Below are 10,429 nucleotides of genomic sequence, written 5' to 3' on the forward strand. Positions count from 1 at the left end.
AATGCACTAATTCTCACCAGGTTCAGAAATAGAAAGATGCTCATTGTATGGGGTTTCACCTGCTTGAGCTTACCCAGTGATTCTGTCATCTAGTCTGGAATTCACTCAGGGAGCCTGTGTTGACAATACAGGATCACACACTCACACTAAAGGTCCCTCATTGTTTCATCTAAGAAAGTGCACCATTTAATATTTACTGAGGATGTCCTATGATGTATGAGTGCATTGGTACCTCATTTAATTTAGCGCAGTGGAACTAATCTGAGTACATTTTTCTGATGAAAGGAATGGATGAAAAGGCCCAGGTTTATACTGGTAAAGTAACATTCTGGGACTACATACTAGTGAGTGTCAGAAATGAAGCTTTAAACCAAATTTGAATGTAAGCATTTGGCCTAGTAGATACTCATTTCTGTTTTAATATGCTGGTTGTGTCAGGGGCCCCCAAGAGCACCCTCAGCTCTGGTCATTCATTAGGAGGACTCAGGACTCAGCATACAGTTGGACTCATGCCTGAGAATTCTTATAGTGAAAGGATACAGAGCAAAGTCAGCAAAGGGAAAACGTACATGGGGTGAAGTCAGGAGGAAACCAGGTATTAGCTTCCAAGAGTTTTCTCCACGTGAATGTGCTAAATTCCTCCAACAGTAAATTGGGCCAACATATGTGACATGTTGTCTGCTATGGAAGCTCTCTAGAAACTCAGTGTCCAAGATTTTTTATTGAGCGCTGGTTGTGTAGGTACCTTCTTCCTAGCATGTACTAATACTCCAGACTCCCAGAAGGAATGCAGGTGGTTCAGCACAAATCATATTGTTTATATGAACAGTTAAGGTAGAGTGAGCCACCCTTGTCATCTAGGGAAGGTTTTACAGCAATATCGGAAACTGTTCACAAGTTCCCATATGCTAGCCATGGGCCAGCCTTGTAAGCAGGCCTTTTTAAGGATAGCAGTCTCAGGTCTGCTATGTTAATTCCTTTTGCTCATTGATTTATTGCTTTAAGGAGATTGTGATTATGGTCATTTAGCTTCTGATAAATAAGGAGAGAAGTATTATGGTAAACTGAATTCTTTAATGATAACTGTTTTGGGCATCCCACGGGTGATTCACTGGAAGGACTCATACAATTCAACATAAAGTTGTATTCACGATTAAGGTTTATTATAGTAAAAAGGATGGGAGCTCTAGTGGCATAGTGCCTAAGGCATTTGACTGCTAACCAGAAGGCTATAAAGCATAGAGTGCAGGAATAGAGGAAAAAGATATACGTCGTCAAAGGCAGAATAAGGTAGGGACAGGTTTCCTAGTCCTCCCTCTGCAAGAGTCATAGACATGCTTTTCTCTCCAGTTGTACATCATACAGACACATGCAAAATCTGTACCCAGGGTAGGGACTTGAGTGTTCTCAAGTCCAAAGTTCTCACATAAGAAGCTGGTCTTGTAAGCAAATTTGCATGCGAGCCATGGTAACTGAAACTTGGGACCCTAGACCAGATACCAGGTATACATCATAAATCTTGGTATTTACTTTAAACAGTACTGACAGCATTGTGCAGCCTTACCCACTGCCTCAGATATACAGAGTAGCATAACATTAACCAGTGACTGTGTGAACATTTCAGGAGTTTAGTTCTCAGAAATTAGCAAGGGTCACTGCCATTATTCTAAGGCATCCCCAGAGATGAGCAAGAACTGAGTAAAATAAACCTGCTGTGTTAACTTTTTCCTCACAGTATCCTACAAGAAATAACACTGCATTCACTAAATGTAGTATTTCACACTCAATGCCATGGAGTCAGATCCGACTCATAGCGACCCCTCCTTGGGTTTCTGTGGTGATATCACTATGGAAGTAGATTTCCCAACCTTCCTTCCGAGGGGTGGCTGGTGGGTTTAAATAGCCAGCCTTCTGGTTAGCAGTCAAATGCCTTAGGCACTACTCCACCAGAGCTCCCACAATACTACTCTCTAGGATAGACTATTCTATCCTTTCACCCTACTTACTGAGTCTGTATGCTGAGCAAATAATCCCAGAAGCTGGAGTATATGAAGTATATGAGTATTTGAAGGATTGGAGGAAGACTTATTAACAACCTGCGATATGCAGATGACACAACCTTGGTTGCTGAAAGTGAAGAAGACTTGAAGTACTTACTGATGAAGGTCAAAGACTGGAGCCTTCAGTATGGATTACACCTCAGCATAACACAAATCCTCACAACTGGACCAGTAAGCACATGGAGTAAGTACATGGAGAAAAGATCGAAGGTGCCAAGGATTTCATTTCAGTTGGCCTCACAGTCAGCACTCAGGGAAGCAGCAGTCAGGAAATCAAATGATGTATTGCACTGGGCAGATCTGCTATAAGGTTTAAAGTGTTGGAGAGCAAAGATGTCACTTTAAAGACTAAAGTGTGCTTGACTCAAGCCATTATCTTTTCAGAAGCCTCATATGCCATGTGAAAGCTGGACAGTGAATAGGGAAAACTGTGGAAGAACTGATGCGTTTGAATTGTGTTAGCGAAGAATATTGAATATGCCATGGACTGCCAGAAGAATGAACAAATCTGTCCTGGAAGAAGTACAGCCAGAGTGTTCCATAGAAGTGAGACTGTCTAGACTTTGTCTTTTGTTGTTTTGGTCACATTATCAGGAGGTACTGGCCCCTGGAGAAGGATGTCACGCCTGGTAAAATAGAGGGAGGGCAGAAAAGGGGAAGAGCATCAACAGCTAGATTGACACAATGGCTGCAACAATTGTGAGGATGGCTCTGGACTGAGCAGTGTTTCATTTTGTTGCACATGGGATTGCTATGAGTTGAAACTGACTCCACGACACCTGATAACAACAACAAACTTAGAGAAAATAATTGATGGTAGAAATAGTTGGTAAATTCCGCTTGTTGAAGGGGAAGTCTTAAAATTCTTTTATTTGAGGGATTTATATAAGGATGACTTTTAGGTTTCCCACTTTGCCGATAGCTATTAATATTGTATACCTTTATATGTTATATTAAAACTATATTAAAGAACAATACAGGGATATGAACTTAAAAGTTAAATTAAGCTATTATAAAATCAGCCTTTATTTTATGAAGACTTTCCTTGTAAGATGCTTTTAAACACGGTGAAATCTCTTTTATAATAGAATTTGCAGGTTCATAGAAACCCCAGTTTTGCAGAAAGAAAGTAACCCATAGTTGAAAAAAAAAAACGAAAAACCTAATTCCAGGATTTGGGATCAGTCTTCACTACTTCCGTTATTGCTATTTGAAACGTGCTCTGTGTTATGCAAAAGGAAAGACAAAGTAGATAGGGAAAGTTACATGCTTACCAGTGGGAAATTCTGCATTAACCAAGTTAAGTAGGTTTTCTTGTTTTTCCTTATGGCAGAGCCTTTAGTGAGATTATGAGTCTCCCAGGGCAAATAGAGCATGTAACAGTTCCCTAACTTACTTGACCGTGGAATCTCTTTAGTGAAGCTTCTCTCTCAGCTGGGAGCTCTGCATCTGCAGGAACAGTGTTCTTTAGAATAAAACAAGCACAGTAGGAAATATTTTGTGGGAAGCCATTAAAACGTTTTAGGTATAGAAGGGAGAGAAACAAAATAACTATAGGAAAAAAGCTTCTTTAAATGAAACTTTGTTGTAGAGAAGTGTATTGTCTTATACTGTCTTAGATAAAACCTATTTAGAGAGAGAAAAAAAAAAAAAAAAAAACCTATTTAGAAGCTTCCCTATCTCGTAGTCTTTTTCCTGCAGGTTTCCTGAGTTCATATTTCTCCTTTGGAATGTGTGTGGTGTGTCTTAGGCTGGTGTTTTACGGTGTGGTTATGGGATTCAAGCTCCCCCCGGTGTGGGTTATTGGCCTCAGCTGTACCATCCATAATACCTGACACAGTATTAGGAACATAGATGACCAAGACTCATTAACTATTCTAGAGAGAGCCTGGAATGAATGTGTTGAGATTCTAAAGCACTGAAACTTTTCCTTTTTAAGGCACGTAAGTGTAATAGAAAAGTATTACACATTTATTTTAATAATGATGCCATTTTGAAAAACAGTTTTAGAACTATCTTTTAGGTACTTCTTGAGTTTAACTCTTCTAACACCAGCTTGTTTGCCTTTATGGCCTCTATGATTTTTTTGGCATTTGACTGCTAACCAGAAGGCTGATGGTTCAAACCCACCAGCCACTCCTCGGAAGGAAGGTTGGGCAATCTACTTCCATAGAGATACCACCTTGGAAACCCAAGGATCTGACTTGATTGCAGTGAGGGTTTTTTTTGTTTTGTTTTGTTTTGTTTTTTTGTAGTAGGTAGAATATAATTTTAAGGAATTAAATGGCCAAGCCCAGCTACTACATTCCTTCTTTAATAAAAACAAAGCTTTTCCTTTAAGGTGAGGAATAAAACCTGGAAGCCTGTTCTCACCTCTCCTGTTCCACATTATTCGTGGTCTTAGCAAGGTTGCTGGATTTAAGATTAAGAATCAAGAATCAGGTGCATTTCTGTAAATCAACAAATATAATTTTTTAAAAGAAAGACTAAAATATCTAGCAAATATTGTGTAACAAAATTTATGTTAGCCCTTGAAAGGAAAAAATTATAAGATTTTATTGAAAGAGATTAACAAAAGGCCTAAATAAATGGAAAGAGAGAACTTTTTTTTGTGGATTTAAAGACTTGGTATTGTAAATATAGCAATTTTCTCTAGATTTATTACAGTTCTGATCAAAATTCTAAGAGGTTGCTTTTGGTAGAACTAGAAAAACTGATTGTGATTTTTTTTTTTTAATTGTGATTTGACAAAGTTTTCAGAGCAAATTTATTTTCCATACAGCAGTGTCTCATGACATTGACTGCAATTCCCCACAATGTAGCAGTTCTCTTCCCACTTCCTCCCTGTAGATACTTCTTCCCTGTGTCTTTTCCCTCTCATGCACTCCTGCCCCCTGAGCTGTCTCCTGTGCAGACACTACCCTTCTGTTCTCCCATGATTGATCGCTCCAAGTAGTGTATCTGCCTGATGTAAATGTTCACCTCATATGCCTGCCTATTGTTTGGCTGGAAGCCACAGGAGTGAGTTCAATTCCAGACCTGAAGGGCAGCTAGGGGCCATAGTCTCAGTGGTTCCATCAGGCTCTATCAGACCAGCAGCCTGGTCCCTTTTTTTTTTCCCGCAAATGATTTTGAGTTTTGTTCCACATTGTTCTCCCGCTCTATCCAGGATCTCTTACATAGATTCCCCCTCCAAGTGATTGACAGTGGTAGCCAGGCACCATCTAGTTCTTTTGGTCTCGTGGTCATATAGGCTGAGGATCGCATGGTCTGCCAGTCCCTTGGACTAATTGTTTCCATCCATCTTTGGTTTTCTTCACTCTTCTTTGCTCTGGATGAGGAGAGACCCATTGTTGCATCTAGATGGCTGCTTGCCAGCTTTTAAGACCCCTGTTGCTACTCACCAAAGCAGGATGTAGAACAATGTTTTTGTATAGTGTGTTATGCCAATTGAGCTTGATGTCACTTGTGACCATGGTCCTGAGCCCACAGGTCCAACTGCTTGCTCCTTCTAAGTAGGTGGCTGTGGCCAACAAGGCACCACAGCCTTGCCCCTTTTGTCAGCTCTACTATACACCTGGACATTCTTACAGCATGTACAGATATATATGTAGAAACATTGCTAACTGGGCATGGTCATGGGCACACCACCCCCTGCCTAGACATACCTGATTGTTCAGCCTCTCCATACATCTATCCACCCATAGATCAGTGCTTGATTCTAAAATTTTTAAGGAAGGCTGAGGATCAAGAGTATCCAAGGCATTCCTGAAGAAGTAGGAAAAGGTAAGAAGACTTTATCAGATACCAGGAATTATTATAAAACTGTGTGGTATTGGTGTAGGGAGAGATAGATAGAACATGGGCCAGAACATACACCTCCATAAACCTAGTTTATGATGAAGTCAGTATGGCACTTCTTTAGAGAAAGTATAAACTTTTTATATAATTCTGAACAGTTACCGTCATAGGAGAAGATAACATTGAATCCTTATATGTGAAAGCCAAAACTTTCAACTTTTTTTTTTTTTTAATCAGATGGGTTGTTTCATGTTTTTCCTATTGATTTGTGAAGATCTTTATGTAGACTGTATTCTAATCTTGTGTTATATGTATTTCATGTATTCTCCCAGTTTTTAGCTTGCCTTTAGGGAACTCTGGTGATGCAGTGGCCAAGACATTTGACTGCTAACCAAAAGGTCAGCAGTTCGAACCCACCAGCTGCTCCATAGGAGAAAGATGAGGCAGTCTGCTTCCTGAAAGATTTACAGCCTTGGAAACCCTATGGGGCAGTTCTACTCTGTCCTAGGGTCACTATGAATTGGAATTGACCCGATGGCAGTGGGTCTGTTTGGTTGGTTCTTAATAAAATGTGTCTTTTATGGCTCTCATTGTCAATGTCTTGAATCCGCTACCCAAAGAACATTAACAATAATATTTTAATTTCTAAACATACTAGAATTATATTGAATTTATAGATTAATTTTGGGAAGAATTGTTTTCATTTTCTTTCTGAACATCGTGTATCTGTCCATTAGGCAGATAATCTTTTATATCCTTCAATAAATCTCCACAGTTTTCTCCATGTCTTACAGATATTTTGTTAAATTTATTTTAAAAAGAAAGGAAAGAAACCTTAGAGTTTTTAAACCTCTTTTGGATGTACAGTTGACCCCTGTACAACATGGGAATTAGGGGTGCTGACCCCCCATACAGTTGAAAATCTGCGTATAACTTTTGACTCCCCCAAAATATAACTACTAATAGCTTACTATTGACCAGAAGCCTTCCTGATAAACAATTGATTAACACAGTTCTTACCCTACAGTTATTACATTTTCGCACAAGGACGCTCACACACATACACAGTAGGTAAGTTTATTAACTGCATGGTATGATGATGATTTACTATCCATTAGGTGGACATAGAGCATCATAATGGTTTTCATCCTCGTCTTCATGATGAGTAGTCCGAGGGGGAGGAAGGGTTGGTCGTACTGACTCAGGCATCAGAGATGGAAGAGGTGAGGGAGGTGGAAGGAGAGGCAGGCACACTGGGTATAACTTTGTGGAAATACATCATTTCTATCGACTTTTTTGCATTTTCATTTCTTCAAAAATGTTTCTATATAGCATCCTCCTTCTTCCACCACTCACTTTAGTTTCAGTGCCCATATCATAGAAGGGTCCATGTCATAAAACAAGTCCACAGTGGTCCTGAATTAGAAACCTGCTGGATCATCTGATGTCAGTTTATTTTCTGGCCCTGCTTCTTCTGTGTCATCTTCCTCATCCTCTGGGCCTGGTTTGGAAGCACTCACCTCCATCAAGTTATCTTCTGTTCATTCCTCTGTTAGCTCTTGAATTTCTCTAAGATCCATATGTTGAAACCTTTCTCACACACACACACACATACCACCTTTTTTTTTTTTTTTTTAAACCATATCCACAATCTCGTTCATGATTTCTTTGATTGGCTCTGTCTTAAAAAAAATAATCTGTGTATAAGAGTGGACCTGCACAGTTTAAACCCATGTTGTTTAAGGGTCAACTGTAATTTGTTCTCTTTTATATGTTCTAATTAGTTATTACTACCAGAGCTCTGGTGGCATAGTGCGTAAGATATTTGACTGCTAACTAGAAGGCTGGTGGTTCAAACCCACCAGGCGCTCCTTGGAAGGAAGGTTGGGCAATCTACTTCCATAGTGATACTGCCTCAGAAACCCAAGGAGGGGTTGCTGTGAATCAGATCTGACTTGATAGCAAACACAACAACCATATAGGAAGGAATTCAGTTGATGTTACGTATTCATTTTGTATTCAGCAATCTTGAAATCATCAATTAGCTCCAATGGCTTATCTATTGATTCTTTAAAAAGTTCTGCGTAGAAATCATGCCATTGCAGATGATAGTTTTTATCTTTTTTTCCCTAAAGATGTACGGTGTCAAAAAAAGCTACATAACTCACCTTGTTTATAGTGTTATCAAAATACACCTGAAGTTCCAGCAATTAAATGTGATGTTTACTATTGGTTAAAGGATTTCCTTTCCCATCCTAGTTTGCTGTTGAAGTTCTTTATTGCTAAATAATGAATTACCTTAAAACGCAGTGTCTTTAAATGATAAGCATTTATTATCTCACAAGTCTTCACGGGTCAGGAATTCAGAAGCAGCTTATCAGGGAAGTACTATTGACTTAGGATCTGTGGTCATCTGAAGGCTTAACTGGGACTCGCTTCCAAGGCTGCTCCCTCCTAGCCCTGGCAAGATAGTGCAGGTTTTTGCCAGGAGACTGCAGTTTCTCCTGTGGACTTCTCCATGTCCTTAGTGCATGGTAGCTGGCTTCCCCTTAGTGTGTGATCTGAGAGCAAGGAGGAAGCTGTAATGTCTTTTATGACTAAGACTTGGAAGTCACACATCATCCTTCCCACCATATTCTATTGGTTAGAAGCAAATTCCTAAGTCCAGCCCACATGCAAAAAGGGAATTAAAAGCCACCAAAATTATTTTGTGTATTTGCAGGATGTGTGAGGAGAAAGAGAAAGTATCTAGGCCTAGAAAATGCTAATCACTCTTTGAAAAAATTTGTCATATGAGGTTAAGGGTAGGATCAGAAGAATTTATTGATATAATCAGTATATTTTTGTATCAATTCTGATTTTATAACTTTTAAAATAAATGTATTTCAAATGGAAAGTTTATTCTGCGGTGGTTGAGACTAAATAAACTGAACTTCAGTGACGTCCCAAGATCATTTCTGCTGCGTGTCATTTGAGGAAACTTAAAACAAATTTTCTCCTTCTGGAGTCGGCATTCTCTTTCTTTGAAATATTCCCCACATATTTAGTTATTTATTTTAACATTTATCGAAGTTGCATTTGTTGTTGTCGTTATGAGGTGCTGTGAGTCAGTTCTGAGTCATAGCGACCCGACATTCGACAGAACGAAGCACTGCTCGGTCCTGCATCATCCTCACGGTCACCGCTGTCGGAGCTTGTTGTTGCAGGCACAGTGTCAGTCCATCTCACTGAGGGCCTTCCTCCTGTTCACTGACCCTCTGCTTTACCGAGGGTGATGTCCTTGTCCAGGGGCTGGTCCCTTCTGGTAACGTGACCAAAGAATGAGAGACAATCCTCACTTCTAAGGAGCGTTTTGGCTGTACTGCTTCTAAAACAGATTGATTTGTTCTTCTGGCAGTCCATGGTATAGTCAGTATTCTTCACCAGCATCATAGTTCATATATATCAATTTTTCTTTGGTTTTCCTTATTTGTTGTCCAGCTTTCACGTGCAAAATTCACACACAGAAGAATTCACTCTTTTTAGGTGTAGTTTTTTAAATTTGAAGATGTGTTTATAGTCATATAGCTACCACCACAGTCAGGATGCAAGAGGTTTCTTTTACCACAAGTTCCTCCTTTCCCCTACCCCATGCCCAGTGCTTGGCAACCACTGATCTAATTACTGTCTCTATAGTTTTGCCTTTGACAGAATGTCATAGAAAAGGAGTTACACAGGAGACAGTATGTGGCCTTTTGTGACAACCTTCTTTCACTTTGCATAATGCTTTTGAGATTTGTCTATGCTGTTGCACATATCAAGAGTTTCTTCTTTTTTATTGCTGGCAGTGGTTCACTGATAAAACCGCAATTTATTTAACCATTTGCCACAATTTATTTAACCATTTACCAGGTGATGGATGTTTGTTTTCAGGTTTTGATGATTACAAATAAAGTCGCCAGATTTGCCTCCGGGCCTATGTGTAGGCAAATGTTTTCATTCCTCTGGAATGAGCAGCTAAGAATGGCATTTCTGGGTCATGTAGTGAGAAACTGCCCAATTGTTCTCCAGAGGCTATACCACTTTGCATTCCCACCAGCAAAGTATTAGAGTTCCAGTTGCTCTAATTCCTCACCAGCACTTGGGTTTGTTTCTCTTTCTCTCTTTCTTGCTTAAACATTTATGGTGGCTCACAGTTGTATTTCATTGTGGTTTTAATTTGCACTTCCTTTTTGGCTAGTGATATGAACATTTTTTTTCATATATTTACTTGCCATCTGCATCACTTTTTTGGTGAGTGACAGTTCAAATATTTTGTCCATGTTATTGAGTTGTCTGTTTTGAGCGTTCATGTGTATATGAATATGTATAGATATACACACACATATTATATACAAGTCATTTATCAGATAAGCAATTTGTAAATTTTCTTTCTTTCTTTTTTTTTTTTTTTATTGTGATTTGGGTGAAGATTTACAGAGCAAATTCACTTTCTATACAGCAGTTCACATATACTTTGTCTCATGTCATTGACCACAATTTACAGCAATGCAACAGCTCCCCTCCCATTTTCTCCCCATAGTTACCTC

The sequence above is a fragment of the Orycteropus afer genome, unplaced genomic scaffold, assembly GCF_000298275.1.
Source record: "Orycteropus afer afer isolate SDZICR_OR568_19922 unplaced genomic scaffold, OryAfe1.0 scaffold00141, whole genome shotgun sequence".
NCBI classification, from domain to species: domain Eukaryota; kingdom Metazoa; phylum Chordata; class Mammalia; order Tubulidentata; family Orycteropodidae; genus Orycteropus; species Orycteropus afer.